Here is a 19,852-nt window from a genome sequence, read left to right as displayed (position 1 = left end):
TTTGTCAGAAATGATTCAGCAATTTTTGGCGGTCCGTAAGGTGACTTTGAGAAAAATGCAATCGTTACTTGGAAAGTTGAATTTTGCTTGCAGAATCATTCCTATTGGTAGAGTTTTTTCTAGAAGAATGTCATTGGCTACGTCTGGTGTTAGTAAGCCTCATCATTTTGTAAGGATTAAAAAAGGTCACCAGGATGATTTGAAAGTTTGGTTGGAATTCCTTAAAAATTTTAATGGTGTTGCAATATTCATGGAAGCTAGGGTCTCTAATGTTGATTTGGATTTGATAACTGATGCAGCTGGGGGTGTTGGTTTCGGGGCTTATTTTCAAGGGCATTGGTGTGCTGAAGTGTGGCCTCAAGAGTGGGTCAATTTAGGTTTAACCAAGAACCTAGTTTTCCTTGAGCTATTTCCTATTCTGGTGGCTCTGTTTGTGTGGGAAGTGGATTTGATGAATAAATCCATATTGTTTCATACAGATAATATGGGTGTTGTTTCTGCTATTAATTCTTTATCTGCATCATCATTACCAGTTTTGCGTTTATTAAGAGTGCTAGTCCTGAAATGTTTAAGTATGAATGTTTTCGTTAGGGCAAAACATATCCCTGGTAAGCTTAATTTGATAGCAGATTCTTTATCTCGTTCACAGTGGTCTCGCTTTCGAGAGTTGGCGCCTCAGGCGGACGTAGTTGGAGCGACGTTTCCCGTCCAACTTTGGAAGCTTGGGACGGAGGATTGGCTGAATTAATTAAAAAATCTTTGGCTCCAGGTACTTGGACGTCCTATGTATCAGTTTGGAAGGAATGGGAAATGTGGTTATGTCAATCTGAAATTAAAGAAGGGTATGATGATGTCACGGGTTGCTTATTGGAATGGATGTGGCATTGGGGAAATGTGGGTTTGTCACCATCTAATATGGAAAGAAGATTGGCGGCCCTTGCTTTTAGATTTCGCTTATTAGGTTTGTCTGATGTTACAAAGGTTTTTTGGGTCCGTCAGGTTCTTAAAGGCTTGAAGAAAAAGACAAAGGTTAGAGATAAGAGAAGACCTATTACATTTTCTTTACTTCAAAAAATTTGGGTGGTATTAGCAGAGATTTGTGCATCAAGATTTGAATTAATATTATTTAGAACAGCCTTTGTATTGGCCTTTTTTGGGGCATTTAGAGTTTCGGAATTGGTAAGCCCTAGCAAAAAAGTTTCAGGCGGTTTACAAAAAGAAGATGTAATATGGAATGATAACAGAGTAGAAATATTACTGAGAAGTAGTAAAACGGACATATATGGGAAAGGCAAGAAAATAGTGCTATTCCCTAGTGGTGGTGAAATATGTCCATGTCAGGTAATGATGCTTTATGGGTCCATACGGCCTTTGCAGGATGGCCCTTTGTTGGTTCATTCAGACGGTTCTTTTTTATCACAATATCAATTTAGAGCCATTTTAAGAGGTTCAATTGTTTTATTGGGTCTTAATCCTTTAGAGTTTGGATCTCATTCTTTCCGAATTGGAGCTGCTACTGAAGCCGCTATGTTAGGTCTCAGAGAGGATATAGTTAAAAAGATTGGTAGATGGGGTTCAAGTCGTTATAAATCTTATGTTAGGCCTGATTTAAGGATATAAAAAAAAAAAAAAAACCCTTGAATAGAATGTATGTTTTGGAATGTTTGAGTTGTAATCATCCTGAACACTCCTTTTTCTCTTATTTTAGGTGTAAAGATCGTATGGGTGATGGGGCATTCTTTTATATACTGGGCCAATGCTGAGGCCAGTAAGAAAATGGGCGGCCTTCAGCTTGGGTGTCCTGTGGATCAATGGGAGGTCAAATGGTTTGGGATTAGGGGGATGTGCTGGGAACTCTTTTTTCCGTTGTTTCTAGATTTTGGCAGAATGTTTCCTCGTCCTCAGGTTTTGATAGTGCATTTGGGGGGAAATGATTTAGGTATGATTCCTCAAAAGGAACTAGTTAGAAGAATCAAAAGAGATCTGGGCAACATAAAGGAACTTTATCCTGAAATCAAAATAATTTGGTCACAAATTACTCCTAGGTTGGTTTGGAGATCAGCGAGGAATTATGATAGGCTAGAAAAGAGTCGTAAGAAAATTAACAAAATAATTAGCTCTTTTGTTAAGAGGTTGGGGGGAGGTGTAGTTTTCCACCCAGATTTCGAAGTAGATGGGGCTGAGGAATTTTATTTAAAAGATGGTGTTCATTTTAACCAATTTGGGCTGCAGCTATTTATTTTCGATATAAAAGAAGCTTTGGGAAAAATATTGGGTTTGGCGGGACTGGGCTGTTCGGTCAGTCCAGTCGGTGGCGGGGGTGCTAGTTCCCAGACAAATATGGTACGCAATATGGCCAAGTGATTTGGAGGATTTTAAGTAGTTGCCTCTCCATGGGGTGAGTGGACAACTGGTTTTATAGGGGCAAGGGGTTCCCTATTAAAGTTTAGGTGTACTTGGACGGACTCAACAGGGATATAGCTGAGTCCAGTTGTTGAATAACGGCCATCTTGTTTTTGTGGGTTTGGGAACTAGCACCGCTGTGGTTTATGTTTTATTTGTCAGTAATGTTATTTATGAACATCAGGTATGTTCTGTGAAAAAATGTTTGAAAATGTTTGAAAATATTTATTACTCAATATTTAAATTGTGTTGTTAATAAAATGGCTGCGGCCAAATTTTATACCAAAGCTGTGTGTAACTCTTTTATTTATGTTATTATTTTAACTTATAATGGTTATAAGATTAAGGCCGGGGATTGACGACTTTAAAGGTCAGGGAACCCCTGGGAGTTCGAAGTAACGGGAAGGGGACTTGACCGTTGGAGGAATTAGGCCTTGGGTGTGATTGGTTATTTACTGTAGGGGGGCGGGCTTAGCACGCGCTGTTACGCATTTAAAGAAAGAGCGGGAGAATCTGTCATCAGAATAATTATCAAACCTTTCTAGAAAGTGCTCCCTCCCTCCCTCCCTAATCTTTGTTTTCCTTCCTTGTTCGTGTTTGTCGCAGCAAGGCGGGGGTGCTAGTTCCCAGACAAATATGGTACGCAATATGGCCAAGTGATTTGGAGGATTTTAAGTAGTTGCCTCTCCATGGGGTGAGTGGACAACTGGTTTTATAGGGGCAAGGGGTTCCCTATTAAAGTTTAGGTGTACTTGGACGGACTCAACAGGGATATAGCTGAGTCCATTTGTTGAATAACGGCCATCTTGTTTTTGTGGGTTTGGGAACTAGCACCGCTGTGGTTTATGTTTTATTTGTCAGTAATGTTATTTATGAACATCAGGTATGTTCTGTGAAAAAATGTTTGAAAATGTTTGAAAATATTTATTACTCAATATTTAAATTGTGTTGTTAATAAAATGGCTGCGGCCAAATTTTATACCAAAGCTGTGTGTAACTCTTTTATTTATGTTATTATTTTAACTTATAATGGTTATAAGATTAAGGCCGGGGATTGACGACTTTAAAGGTCAAGTAAACCTCCATTAAAAAAAGCCTCTTAGCCTCTTCAGTGTTGTTAATATCCCAGAAAGCACTCCACAAAAACAGAGGCATGATAAATAATGAAAATAAATTGCAAATTTTTCCTATATTCAAAGGTGTAATAAATTATTTTTACAATGTTATTTAGATCCAAAGGTTTAGATCCAAACATGGGTTGATACTATGTATTCATTTATTAATTAATTTATATAGTATCCCTCCATCTCCCTACATAAATTGCATTTTTTTTTCATCAGACATCTACACTAAAGATTTTAACTACCCCCACATATATTTATTCTGTCTATTGCATTTGATGCTAATTTTAAGTCAATCGTCATTTTAACTTTAGAATATATATTGTTTTCTACCTAGTTGTGGTTCTACAAATTATATTTAAATTGTATCCTCTTTTTTAATTTTTTAAAATATGTATGCACTTCTGTTATTTTAAATTTGTCATTTTTAAATATGGTATTTTTAATATGAAATTTTTAAAGCTCATTGTACAGTTTTATCTGCTATGTTTACATTTTCTATTACATTTTTTGATATGTTTAATATATTTTATTTCATGTCTAAATTATATTAATTTACGGTACTATTATGATGTTTTAACTAAATACTTTCACATAACTTGACTCATATATCTATTCAATAGTCCATCTATGAGCACACTTAGCTCTTATATAAACATTACCGAGAAATGTTGGTGCATATAACAATGTTGACTATTTGTTGTTTAAACAAAGTCTAAAGTAGAGCATACAAAGTCATTGTCTGCTAGTAATACAACACATCAAAATTGCCCCATTCTAATAAAACCTGTCACGTAACCGGTATATTTAAAAATCCGGCGAAACCGGAAATGAACTTCCGGATATGACGTCATATACCCAATACCGGATGTGATGTGACCAAATGGCAGATGTAAACAAAATCTGACGATCATCACAAAAGGCCAGTAAAGGAATACTTAACTTATGAAAAGAAACATAGAATCAATAGAGGGGCATTGTTAATACTAAACTAGTATTGCTATAAATAACAATATACAACATATAAATTAATATAATTAACATAAAAAAACGGATGAAAAACACCCTTCTAAAAAACAGGTTGCCCATACCCACAATTCATCTCATATGGGCGGTCCTTAAGGAATTAAACATTTTGGCGCCTAAACACCAACAGTTTATTGGTTACCTACCCTATTTAAAGCAACATATCTCACTTAGTTATACAGTCTTGAAAAAGGCCTGTTATCAGGCTGAAACGCGTCTAACTGGTGAGACAATTACTGATACCCTTAATAAGGAGTTATCAAATTTTCTACATTATTGTTTTCTTTCCCCTTTTTTCACAGGAACTTTTAGATATACTACAACAACCAATGGGATTTCAAAATGCAACTTATCACTAACCAATTGCCTCCACTTTTTTATCACTTAACACATTTTGATTACTTTTATTAGATTTTTTCTATTTTTTTAATAAATTTTGTATTTTTGCATTTTTGCATTTTTGTCACTTTGGACTATGGGAGATCACATTTTTTATGGCTTTTTAACATGAAACAACTAAGGAGTATTTCTTTCACTAAAGATTATTTATTTGGACACTTCAACGTATTCACTATTTTGGACACATACACCATACTTTTTATTGGGACTATCCTATATATTGGGATTTTCTAATTGGACTGTTTGTATACATCCTTATCTGGGACAGTTACCTCAAGAAACATTATTTAATAACAAATCTTTTTTCAAAAGTGCCGTGGTTTTAAATTATTTGTGAATATATTTTTATTTTCTATTTTTTATGTACTTGCATATGACATTTATATTTATTATATGACATTTATATTTATTATATGTATTCATGGATCCATGATCTAATATGTTTTAAATTTTGTTCTATATCTTGTTTGTGATATATATCATTGTGTAAAATAAAATTGTAACACCATATACTCCCACCTCTGCCTTATTGGCGCTCACTTTTTTTATCCACAACATTGAAAAAGGCATTGTTCAGTACACAAATATTATAATTTTTAGTTAAACTACATAGAAAATTACTACACAAATAATAATGGAAATTGTCATAAAGATAAGTTAATTGTACTTCATAAGAAATGCTGTGTGAAATCTTGTGTCTTTTTAATGTGTTTTCAATTGTTTACCTTTTGAATCCATTCCAAATCCCTTAGTAAACAATCGCCTGGATCACAAGTTTTGCGTTATAGAGGGTGGGAAACGAACGCAACAGAAGTTGTGTTATTTCACCCCCCATAGCGCTGCCATTACGAGTTTCTGAAAAGCCGCCTTGTGCGTGCGATATGGTGGTGTTAAGCTCCATACTGCACAAAAGGGCTGCTTTGACGTGCTTGTGCAAGCTTTCCCACATAGACATCAATGGGGAGAAGGTGTTAGAAAAAAACTAACACCTGAAGCGTGGAGGGAAAAGCTCCGTAACGCAACCCTATTGATGTCTATGGGGGGAAAAAGTTATGTTTAAACCTAACACCCTAACATAAACCCCAAGTCTAAACACTCCTAATCTGCTGCCCCTGACATCACCGACACCTAAATAAAGTTATTAACCCCTAATCTGCCGCTCCTGACATCACTGCCACTAATAAATGTTATTAACCCCTATTCTGCTGCTCCCCGACATCGCCGCCACTAATAAAAGTTATTAACCCCTATTCTGCCGCTCCACAACAACGCCGCCACAATAATACATTTATTAACCCCTAAACCTCTGGCCTCCCACATCACCGCCACTAAATAAACCTATTAACCACTAAACCACAAGCCCCCCCATCACAAACAACTAAATTAAACTAACATAACTATTATACTAAACTATTCTACTAAAATTTAAATAACTACAAATTAAAAAAAATAAATTACACATTAAAAAAAAACTAACACTACTAAAAAAATTACAAAAAATAAAAAATACTAAATTACGAAAAATAACAAACACTTAATTACAAAAAATAACAAACGAAATTATCAAAAATATAAACAATTACACCTAATCTATTAGCCCTATAAAAATAAAAAAGCCCCCACAAAATAAAAAAACCCTTAGCTTACAATAAACTACCAATAACCATTAAAAGGGCCTTTTGTAGAGCATTGCCCTAAACAAATCAGCTCTTTTACCTGGAAAAAAATACAGGTGAATAGCCAATAACATTTCATTAGCTCTCATCCTATTGGCCGCCTGGATGAAGATAGAAGACGCCGCCTGGATGAAGACTTCTTGCCGCCTGGATGAGGATGGATGTCCGGACTTTTTTAAAATAGTTTTGGGTGGTTTTTTTTTTAGATTAGGGTTTTGGGCTTTAGGTAAAAGAACTAAATGCCCTTTTCAGGGCAATGTAAAAGAGCTGAATGCCCTTTTAAGGACAATGCAAATACAAATGCCCTTTTCAGGCCAATGGGTAGCTTAGGTTTTTGTTAGAGCTAGGTTTTTTATTTTGGGGAGTTGGTTGGGTGATGAGTTTTACTGTTGGGGGGTCTTTATAGTTTTTTCCAGGAAAAAGAGCTGATTTCTTTTGAGCAATGCCCTACAAAATGCCCTTTTAAGGGCTATTGGTAGTTTATTGTAGGCTATGATATTTTTTTTTTTGGGGGGGGGGCTTTTTATTTTTATAGGGCTATTAGATTAGGTGTAATTGTTTTTATTTTTGATCATTTCGTTTGTTATTTTTCATAATTTAGTGTTTGTTATTTTTCTTAATTTAATATTTTTTATTTTTTGTACTTTTAGACTTACATGTTTTTAGTAGTATTAGTTTTTTTTTAATGTGTAATATAGTTTTTTTATTTGGTAATTATTTTTAATAACTTATAACTATAACTTTATTATAGTGGTGGGGATGTGGGCGGATGGCAAATTAGGGGTTAATAAATTTTAAACAGTGTTTGCAATGCGGGAGGGCCTTGGTTAAGGGGTTAATAGCTAGTTTATGGGTGTTAGTGTACTTTGTAACATATTAGTTATGAGTTTTGTGAAACATTTTTGTTACACAAAATCTATAACTACTGCTCCCAGAAAGCGGAAAGGATTGTGTCAGTATAGGCTGTAACGCAAGCACTATAGAAATCCCACACAAAAACGTAATTCTTTTGAGAGCAGGATTGACATTGCGTTACAGGCTAAAATGCTTGTGGTATAGCTGTACCAACACAACTCGTAATGGCTGTGTTACAATTTTTACACTGAAATTGCATTAAAACCATAAGCACAACACATAATCTAGGTGTTGGTTATTGTGAAAGTCTTTTCATGACTAAAATTCCACTAATACTTTTCACTGAGAGAATTTGACAACAGTATTCTTATCCAGAAAAGTATTTTCAAGCATTTTTTCACATTCTTTTTTTAATCCTCAGCAGCCTTGACTTCTTTAAATTCTTTTTTTCAAATAGCCTATTTCTGCTATTCATTTGGCTTTTATTCAGTCTACATTCTCAGAGAAATTATCATTTTTTAAAAATCATACCTTTAAAGCATCAAATAAATAACTAAAATCCAATCATAACTAAACTTATATATGATTATATGATTGCAACTGATTTTTTGGTCACACACATACATACGTATATGTATATATTATATCTATATATATATATAGATATATATATATATATATATATATACAGTATATATATATATATTTATATACAGTAGCTCAAAAAAGTGAGAACACCTCTCACATTTTTGTAAATATTTTATTATATATTTTTTATGTGACAACACTGAAGAAATGACACTTTGCTACAATGTAAAGTAGTGAGTGTACAGCCTGTATAACAGTGTAAATTTGCTGTCCCCTCAAAATAACTCAACACACAGCCATTAATGTCTAAACAAAAAGTGAGTACACCCCTAAGGGAAATGTCCAAATTGGGCCCAATTAACCATTTTCCCTCCCCGGTGTCATTTGACTTGTTAGTGTTACAAGGTCTCAGATGTGAATGGGGAACAGGTGTGTTAAATTTGGTGTTTTCGCTCTCACACTTTCTCATACTGGTCACTGGAAGTTCAACATGGCACCTCATGGCAAATAAATCTCTGAGGATCTGAAAAAAAGAATTGTTGCTCTACATAAAGATGGGCTAGGCTATAAGAAGATTGCCAAGAACCCTGAAACTGAGCTGCTGCACGGTGGGCAAGACTATGCAGTGGTTTCACAGGACAGGTTGCACTCAGAACAGGCCTCACCATTGTCGACCATAGAAGTTGAGTGCAGATGCTCAGCATCATATCCAGAGTTTGTCTTTGGGAAATAGATGTATGATTGCTGCCAGCATTGCTGCAGAGGTTGAAGGGGTGGTGGGTCAGCCTGTCAGTGCTCAGACCATACACCACACACTGCATCAAATTGGTCTGCATGGCTGTCGTTCCAGAAGGAAACCTCTTCTAAAGATGATGCACAAGAAAGCCTGCAAACAGTTTGCTGAAGACAAGCAGACTAAGGACATGGATTACTGGAACCATGTCCTGTAGTCCAATGAGACCAAGATAAATTTATTTGGTTCAAATGGTTTCAAGCATGTGTGGCGGCAGCCAGGTGAGGAGTACAAGGCAAGTGTGTCTTGCCTACAGTCAAGCATGGTGGTGGGAGTGTCATAGTATGGGCCTGCATGAGTGCTGCCGGCACTGGGGAGCTACAGTTAATTGAGGAAACCATGAATGCCAACATGTACTGGGACATACTGAAGCAGAGCATGATCCCCTCCATTCAGAGACTGGGCCACAGGGCAGTATTCCAACATAACTACCCCAAACACACCTCCAAGATGACCACTGCCTTGCTAAAGAAGCTGAGGGTAAAGGTGATGGACTGGCCAAGCATGTCTCCAGACTTAAACCCTATTGAGCATCTGTGGGGCATCCTCAAACGGAAGGTGGGGAAGCACAAGGTCTCTAACATCCACCAGCTCTGTGATATCATCTTGGAAGAGTGGAAGAGGACTCCAGTGGCAACCTTTGAAGCTCTGGTGAACTCCATGCCCAAGAGGGTTAAGGCAGTGCTGGAAAATAATGTTGGCCACACAAAATATTGAAACTTTGGGCCCAATTTGGACATTTTCCTTAGGGGTGTACTCACTTTTGTTTAGACATTAATGGCTGTGTGTTGAGTTATTTTGAGGGAACAGCAAATGTACACTGTTATACAGGCTGTACACTCACTACTTTACATTGTAGCAAAGTGTCATTTCTTCAGTGTTGTCACATGAAAAGATAAAATAAATATTTACAAAAATGTGAGGAGTGTACTCACTTTTGTGGGCTTTTATTAGAGGTGGTGGGGTTGATACACTCCAGTCCTTGAAAACTGGGACATTTATATGATAAACCCTGCAGCACTTGAAATGTGAAATATGAATAATAACTACTGTGCAGCTTGATCTAAAGAATTGTCTTTTAGTTTAGCTAAAGAATTATCTTTTCATTTACCCGGCTTATCGTGCAGATAAAAGATCACATGAAGCAAAAAAAAAAGGAAGATATTTTACCTCAATATTTCCTCATTAGCTACTTCCTTGGCGCACAACCTCAGGATTTGTAAGAGTGTGTGCATCTGTCATGTGCAATCCCAGTCCCTCTTAGTTTAAGGAAGTTTAATATGAAATCTTGCAAGATGTTCATGAAAATCCACCGAGATAACTGTAAAACAACATTTGAATTCAGCATTGATAAAGCTGGATGGCTGTTTTTTGTTTATTTTTTCACCATGTAGTTGACAGCAAGAAGAGGAGCTCAAAATCACATATTCATGTGATACTTTCTTGTCATCTTTTAGGCTGCATCACTTTCAAATGATTTATCATATGAGTAATATGTCCCTTTAAACAAAAATTGTGTGGTCTTTTGTCGCTGTCATTTGAAATGTAGAATGTCAATTTGAAATGTTATTCCCAGAGCCCAATTATCCAGGCTTGAAAGTTTATCTAACAAATTACCTCATTATTATGAAGCCCCTTTTGTAATTCTCTAAAGGCAGTTTTTACCTTGAGAACATAGTTACATAATAACATGGTGATGAGGTTGAAAGAAGGCAGAAGTTAATCAAGTTCAACCAATACAGATTCTACTTGATTTACAATAAGAAGCTTCAATAGCGCTTAAGTTAATTCAGTTATTAAGCTGATCAATTTAACACAATCAATCATAACCCTGAATTATGTTTTTAGCCAACAAAATGTGTCTAAGATATTTTAAATTTATATAAGGTATTGACATTCACAATTTCCTTAGGTAATGAGATCTACAATTTGATTGCTTACAGTAAAAAAAAACATTTACGTTGTTTGAGATTATATCTCCTTTCCAGTCGCCTTAAATCGTGACTTCTTTACAAACAATTGTCTTTGAGTAAACAGAGCTAACACCATCTTTTTTTTAATGGACTTTGAATATATTTTTATAAAGTAATCATATCACATCTCAAATGCCTTTTAAATAGGAAAACAAACACAGTTTGGCTGACTTCTCCCCATAGGCAAATTCCTCTGTTCCCCTTATTAGTTTTGTGGCCCTTCTCTGAACATTTTTTTATTCTGCAATCTCCTTTTTTTTAAATTGGTCCACAGAACTGCACTCCATACTCACAGTGAGGTCTTACCAGAGATTTAAATATTGACAGAATTATGGTTTCTTTACTTGTATCAATACCACTTTTAATACATGCTAGTATATTATTAGCCTTAGAAGCCACTGCCCTGCATTGTGCACTCATTCTTATCTATAAGTACATCTAAATAATGCTCCTTCTATAAAGTCTCCTCCATGCATTCATTACAGTAGGGCTCACAAAAAAATCATAATCTAAAAATGTGATGAAATGAATAAATTAAATATTGAAATAAAAAGTGACATTAAAAAATTGTAATGCTATATGGCATCTTAAAAAAATTGTAGAAATTGTAAAATAATTTAATTTGTATTACCCTAATAGAAAATCACATGTATACAAAAATAGATTTTTTTTTTTAACATGTGTCTCTTGCTCCCTGCTAAATTAATTCTCCCTGTTGCAACTGCCTTTGACCTTGGATCTAGCAGGGTCCTGTTAAACCCCTGACTCTATGGGCATTATTTATTGTTATGTGTGTTGACAGGTTCTCATAGGCCCTGATGATCAGACACATGAGAAATTGATTTTCTGGCCTCGCCAGTCTCTTAATCCGTTGGTCTTGCGTTATATTGAAAAAAAGTGGGCTACTCTTTTCTTTTACGATGAGTAACAATGTGTCTCCTATAGGAAATATTAAGGATTACAGTTTCAGCAAAAGTCTGACAACATTGCAGATCTAGGCGTGGGGGGGGGGGTAGTGCTTTATTTGAAGTTGGTTTACACAAAAAACAAACATTTCTATACATTCTCTAGATTTCTCACACTGGAAATTCTCGCCTCTAAAAAGCAGGCAAAACTGATGTGACAGAAAAGGGCATCTAACATATAGCACACTTCTTTAACCCCTTAATGACCACAGCACTTTTCCATTTTCTGTCCGTTTGGGACCAAGGCTATTTTTACATTTTTGCGGTGTTTGTGTTTAGCTGTAATTTTCCTCTTACTCATTTACTGTAACCACACATATTATATACTATTAAATGGACTTTCTAAAGATACCAATATTTTCATCATATCTTATAATTTACTATAAAAAAAATTATAAAATATGAGGAAAAATTGAAAAACCCCCCACTTTTTCTAACTTTGACCCCCAAAATCTGTTACATATCTACAACCACCAAAAAACACCTATGCTAAATAGTTTCTAAATATTATCCTGAGTTTAGAAATACCCAATGTTTACATGTTCTTTGCTTTTTTTGCAAGTTATAGGGAAATAAATACAAGTAGCACTTTGCTATTTCCAAACCATTTTTTTGTCAAAATTAGCGCTAGTTACATTAGAACACTGATATCGTTCAGGAATCTCTGAATATCCATTGACATGTATATATATTTATTTAGTAGACATCCAAAAGTATTGATCTAGGCCCATTTTGGTATATTTCATGGCACCATTTCACCGCCAAATGCGATCAAATAAAAAAAAGTGTTCACTTTTTCACAAATTTTTTCACAAACTTTAGGTTTCTCACTGAAATTATTTACAAACAGTTTGTGCAATTATGGCACAAATAGTTGTAAATTCTTCTCTGGGATCCCCTTTGTTCAGAAATAGCATACTTATATGGCTTTGGTGTTGCTTTTTGGTAATTAGAATGCCACTAAATGCCACTGCGCACCACAAGTGTATTATGCCCAGCAGTGAAGGGGTTAATTAGGGAGCATGTAGGGAGCTTTTTGGGGTAATTTTAGCTTTAGTGTAGTGTAGTAGACAACCCCAAGTATTGATCTAGGCCCATTTTGGTATATTTCATGCCACCATTTCACCGCCAAATGCGATCAAATTAAAAAAAACGTAAAATTTTTCAAAATTTTAGGTTTCTCACTGAAATCATTTACAAACAGCTTGTGCAGTTATGGTACAAATGGTTGTAAATGCTTCTCTGGGATCCCCTTTGTTCAGAAATAGCAGACATATATGGCTTTGGTGTTGCTTTTTGGTATTTTGAAGGCTGCTAAATGCTGCTGCGCATCACACGTGTATTATGGCTAGCAGTGAAGGGGTTAATTAGGTAGCTTGTAGGGAGCTTGCAGGGTTAATATTAGATTTAGTGTAGAGATCAGCCTCCCACCTGAAACATCAGACCCCCTGATCCCTCCCAAACAGCTCTCTTCCCTCCCCCACCCCACAATTGTTTCCGCCATCTTAAGTACTGGCAGAAAGTCTGCCAGTACTAAAATAAAAGCTATATTTGTATTTTTTGGTGTTTTTTTTAAAGCATATTTACATATGCTGTTGTGTACTATCCCCCCTTAGCCCCCAACCTCACTGATCCCCCCAAACAGCTCTATAACCCTCCCACTCTAACTTAATGGGCGCCATCTTGGGTACTGGCAGCTGTCTGCCAGTACCCAGTTTAGAAGAAAAAATGTTTTTGTTTTAAATTTTTTAGACTTTTCTGTAGTGTAGCTTCCCCCCCCACACAAAAACCAACCCCCCACCCCTCCACGATCTCTTTTTGTGTTTATTTTTTTTTGTGCTTAGGCCACTTTTAACATTTTAATTTTTATTCATTTTCCGTAGTGTAGCGGTTCCCACCCGCTCCCGCCCCGTGCACGCGCACGCCCGCCACCCTCCATGCACGTGCGCGCATTCGTGTTCGCCCCCGATGGTCCCGCCCCCGTTCCCGCCCCCCTCGACGTCACGCGGCACACCGATGGCCGTCCACCCGCCTCCCAAGTCGGCTCCCACACACCAACGATACCGGCCATCGATGTCCGGTGCAGAGAGGGCCACAGAGTGGCTCTCTCTGCATCGGATGGCCATGTAAGGTTATTGCAGGATGCCTCCATATCGAGGCATCACTGCAATAACCGGAAAGCAGCTGGAAGCGAGCAGGATCGCTTCCAGCTGCTTTCCAAACCGAGGACGTGCAGGGTACGTCCTCAGGCGTTAACTGCCTTTTTTTTGAGGACGTACCCTGCACGTCCTCGGTCATTAAGGGGTGAAATATTAGAAGCTAACTGCAATGTTTCCACTTGAAATATAGGTTACTCCCATGGAATTCCCATAAAACACCCAGAGAACGCCTTACTATTAAGCCTATAGGAGCTGTGGGGATACATGTATACACAATGATTTATATGCATATTATATATAACAAAAATACAATACTTAAAATACATATTATCACATTATACACATAAAAAAAATCATTGTATATACATGTATAGTATAGCCACATTCCTACAGCTACTAATAGTGTATTATTTACGTCCTTTCACTATTAACCCCTAAAGTGAAATAACCACCACAGCAACCTAACCCCACTACACTATTAACCAGTAAAGTGACATAACCACACTGCAGCCTAACCTTCCACACTATTAATAACTAAAACGCCATAAGCCCCACCACAATATAACCCCACAACACAATTAACTCCTAAATCATAATAAGTCACAGTAAACTAAAATAACATATTGCAAAAAAATCAACTCCACAAGAGCAAACAACAACAAAGCAAACAATAAAGTAACCAAAACCCAACAAAAGTAAACAACAGCAAAGCAAACAATACATTAACCAAAATCCCCACAACAGGAAAAATCAACAAAGCAAACAGTACATTAACCTAATCCCAACCACAGAAAACAACAACAAAGCAAACACATAAAACAAAAACATAACATCAGTAACCATCAGCAACCAATATTTATTACTCACCATTTAAATTGTTCTCTTATTTTTTTATCAGATTTAATCTACAGTGAGAAAAAAAAATATGGGGAGAAAAAAAAACCCCATAAAACAATCCATGATGAAAAAAATTTAAAATCTAAGGGGTCCTCTTCTTTTCTTCATCAGATGTATTCCACAATGAGTAAGGGGGGCGCTCCCCAGAGACTTCTAATCATCATCAGCAGCAGGTCCTTGGTAACTTTTCAGCAGTGGTGGCTCTTTGGCAACTTTGCAGCGGCGGCTCTTCAGAGACTCCTCAGTGGTGTTGGCTCCTCTTGTTACTCCATCTGCTCTTTATGCTGTCCTACAGCACACACATTTTTTTGCTGTCAGTTTCCCCTTTTTATAGGGATGTCCTGTCATTTTTTGGGCTGATTTTTTAAACATTTTCAAATCAGCCAATAGAATGATTTCTATTATATATAAATCATCCAATAGGAACACAAGCTATTTATATTGGGTGATTGAATTTTTAAAATCAGCCAATAGATATAAAGTAAATTAAGTTAGCCAATAGATTTCAGCCAAAAGAACTGCCAGAAAATCCCATTAAAAGGTTTACACTGACAGTAAAATATTAGTGTGCTGTGGGACTGCAAGAAGAGCAGACACAAGAAAAAGGAGTCACTGACATTAAAGAGTCACTGAGGAGTCACTGCTGTCACCAAGGAGCCATGAGGAGTTGCTGAGGAGTCACGAGGACCTGTTACCACCAAGGAGTCACCAAGGAGCCACAACCACCAAGGAATCGTTACCAGATCCTTAGTGCATTACATCTGATGAAGAAGAGGTCTCCTTTGATTATTATTTTTTCAGCAAAGATTTTATGTTTTTTTTTTGTGGTGAAGTACATCTGAAGAAGGAAAGAAGAGGACCCATTAGATTTTTTTTTCTATCATGAATTTTTTAAATGTTTTTCTGGGGGGGTGGAGCTAACTAGCAGAGTGAGCAGACGTGTTTGTCTGTGGCTCTGCTACCAATATAACATTTAACAGTGATTTAATTAGATTTTATATCCTATAACTCAACTCTGGAGTTCAATCCCTATAAGGAGGAAAACAAATTATCTAAAACTTTAATTGAACATGGCTTCAAGCATCTTATATGACTTCTGCTAAGGATAGATCTATCTGACTTCCCACGTGGCGGTGGGGAGCGCTTGGTATATGGCTACAACCTTACTTTGGGTGCAATACTGCACCATCAAATATGGCAGACTTCTCAGAACTACTACAGGCATCGCTTGAGAAAATGATGCAGAAAATTGACTGTGACTTCTATGATCTGAAGCTCGCACTGCGGGAGCAACATGGAGAAGCGGATCAGTCTCCATCTAAAATGGCGACTACCACAGACCTCAATGAGGGTGATGAAACCACATGGCCCAAGAATGGAGTACCAACACCAGTACTGGAAACACCGCAGACCTGCATGGATATTTCCGAACAAGTTATGTGTAAGATTTCAGAGAGGAGTCTTGCGGCTGAGAAAGGTCCGGTTTTATTAGAGCCAGATAGAGGTGAGTTGGATGACGGTGTCGGAACACCATGGATCATTATCGCTTTACTTTTGACAGGGGACGCACACTGTCCCCCAGAGAACTTGATCCCGGACTTCACATCGGCTATGGATGTCCTGCAGTGGGTCCCTGACATTGAGAGCGGTGTGCTTGCGGTACTGGGAGAGAAGGACATATGTAACCCGTCCACTATTGTACGACCTTTGCAAGGTACTCTCTGTTTAGCTGGGGGGTTGCGGATGAAATTGAATGTGACCGCAGATGTTCAACCCTGGAGCCCAGAATTGCTGGGAGACTTTAATGACAGGGACAATGACTTGGGGCATGATGTTCTGGTGGAACTCTACTTCAGGCACATTAGCAGAGTCGGAATCGGCTAATTACTAATCATGCCCTTTACCACACAGTGGCGTATAGGGGAAATTGTCAGAGTCCTGAATGAAGTCCTGATAGCTGGAAGAATTGGAAACTGTACTTTCTCACATATCTAGCACTCAACGAATAGTTGCACACATGAATTTTGTTCTTTTTTGTTGGGACGTCTGTTCTGTCCCCTACATTTATTTAGTGGGTCACAATGTTATAATATTAAGGTTGGGATAGCTTTCGAGTTGTATTTATTTAGGCTGACTCATTGCATTGTCTCATGTGGGAAAATTACTGCTATTCTGACATTACTTCGGATTTTAGTCTACATGATGTTTTTTTTTGTTTGTTCTTTTTTGTATAGAGGAAGTGCATCTTATATTGTAGGCATTAATGTGTATGCTATTAGGGTACAAGTGTTATGTTCTGGATGGCTATTTTAATATCCATAATAAGTCTGATGATATTTGGGAGTAATTGCAGTCGTCAACTTAATATTAGGTTCACTCCTATGGTTCCTTATATCCATGTATCAGCATACCCTTTGACCCTATCTAACCTAAGGGATGACATGGTTTCTCCTCCTGTGGTGGGCCTTTAGCATTATACTCTGGGAGCCGCCTGCGGCCGAGGTGGCTCAATGGAGAGTCATAAGCATTGATCCTGATGTAGGGGTAGAATGTATCCCATAAGGTAAAGCAAACTGGGCTCATTATTCATTTAAGGGTTGTCTCATTTTCAGCTATGATATAGACAAATACATCTATAAGTACACTTTAAGGTAATAGCTTGATAAGAATCTGGGATGTATAACAATTTATTTCTTATATCAACTAAATGTCTATTAACACTTTCTGAGTCAGACTATGTACAGAAATTCCTTACAGCCTTGTTTAGTTAGGGTGGACAAGCCCACACTTTAGCCTCTCTCTATTCAGCATTAGAAGGCATATCGTGAGATGCTGGCACTGGCTTTTATATTATGATTTATTATATATACTTTATTATATATGTAGGTAACTTCACTTTGGCTTCTAACCTTAGTTTTAAATGCCATTCCCCCTCCCCTGGGTACTGCTCTTTATAAGTGTAATTCCGTAACTGACAGCTGAAGTCTCAAAATGGACTCATTATAAGATTACGTTTAACATTTTGTCCGAGACTATGTGTATACATACATTGTAAAAGCCAAAGGGTCTAATAGGCTTTTGGACGTATATAAAATATATCTACCTATTATCACTCTTGAGAAATGTAAGTAATGGATCTGTACTGTTTATATTTGAACTCCCCCCCCTCCCCCAGGCTAATGTGAAGCTCTGGGGGGTAACATTAGCCTTTCATCTAACTTGGTGAATTTTTTGGTGGTATTAATCCGCCACCTTCTACATATTCATGTTTCTAAATCATGCCCATAAGTGGCTATATATCATTATATTTCCCTCCAGCACTAAAAGCTATTAAGGATGGGTCCGAGAGTGACCTATAGTTTTGGACAGGAGGTATATAAAACTAAAAAAACTGAGGGAGGCGGGGTGAGTGGCTGACAAAGATGGTCGCACTTCATTGAAGCTCTCTAAGCGAGTTGGACATATAAGTATGCAACAACAGCATTTTGGAAGATATCTCTATGTAGAACCTATATATTTGCTCCGGAACACCCGGTGAACACCCTGCACCGAATATGACAAGAAAAGTTTGGATTTAAAGGTGATGCCTAGACCGCTACTGCGACAGCCATGCTGGTTTGATGCTGCGTCACAGAACTTAGCAGACTCGGGGATCTGTGAAAATAACTACCTTTGCCAAGCACACATAGGAATCTTCTATAAGCTCTCTAAACGAGTTGGACATATAAGTATGCAACAACAGCATTTTGGGAGTTATCCCTATGTAGAGCCTATATATCTGCTCCGGAAAACCGGTGAACACCCTGAACCGACTATGACAAGAAAAGTTTGGATTTAAAGGTGATACCTAGACCGCTACTGTGACAGCCATGCTGGTTTGATGCTGCGTCACAGAACTTCGCAGACTCGGGGATCTGTGTAAGTAACTATCTTTGCCAAGCCCACACAGAAATCTTCTATCAATTGATTATTCACTGTATCTTGTATTACGGGACATTTGCACTCCAAAAAAAGAAGCCGTTAAACAGCTACACACTTATGTTATACACTCACTTGGAATATTATTCACACTCCCCTCCCTTTCCCACTGCTCCTGGTAGCAGTGGGTCATATCCTTTGCCCTTCTCCGTAATCGCTCTGTGAGAGCAAAATCCCTGGGGAGCTGTGTCCTATTAGAGCTAAGTGCAGGCTGTTCTCTAAACATTGGCACCTCCAATCACCTTTTTACCCCTCAATAATGTCCCAAAGAAAATTAACACGGAGCGATAAATCTCAGAAAACGGCCCCTGCATCCCAGGGTGCAATGAGCTCCTTTTTCAAGCAGACAGATAAACAGAGATCTAACAAGGATCCAGAACCTCTACAAATACCTCAAGATGAAAGCTCTTGTGAGGCTACAGATGCAACAACGGAAGAACAAGCACAAAGTATTGAAATAGGAAAAGATGGCATTATCACTTATGGAGCTATGGAAGCTCTAATTGAACAAGTTAAAGCGTGCATTAAAACTGAATGCGCGGACCTAAAGAAAGACATTTCTGACCTTCGCTATAGAGTGGATACATTGGAAGAACATGAGTATATTGCAGCTCAAAAAATAGCTAACCTTTCTACAAAAGCCTTCCAACACCACCAACGTATGGTAGAATTAGAAGACAAATTAGACGATCTGGAGAATCGCTCTAGAAGAAGCAACTTAAGATTCAGAGGAATTCCTGAAACGGCTCTCGGGGCAGAAATTCAGGGCTATCTACATTCATTATTTGCAGATTTAATGAAAAATAATTCTGATGATCCTCCTGAAATCATCCTCGATAGGGCCCACAGATCACTCCGCCCTAAGCCCCCTGAAGGTTCGCCCCCCCGAGATGTAATTGTACATTTCCAGAACTTCCAGCATAGGGAGCTTATCTACAGCCACTCCAGAAAACAACTGGCTTTCATGTTCCAAGGTCAGCGTATACAAGTATTTCAAGACCTCTCAGCTCGTACACTTC

Source organism: Bombina bombina, chromosome 5, assembly GCF_027579735.1.
Source record: "Bombina bombina isolate aBomBom1 chromosome 5, aBomBom1.pri, whole genome shotgun sequence".
NCBI lineage: Eukaryota > Metazoa > Chordata > Amphibia > Anura > Bombinatoridae > Bombina > Bombina bombina.
The sequence above is the reverse complement of the archived record's forward strand: the minus strand, read 5'-3'. Positions refer to the sequence as shown.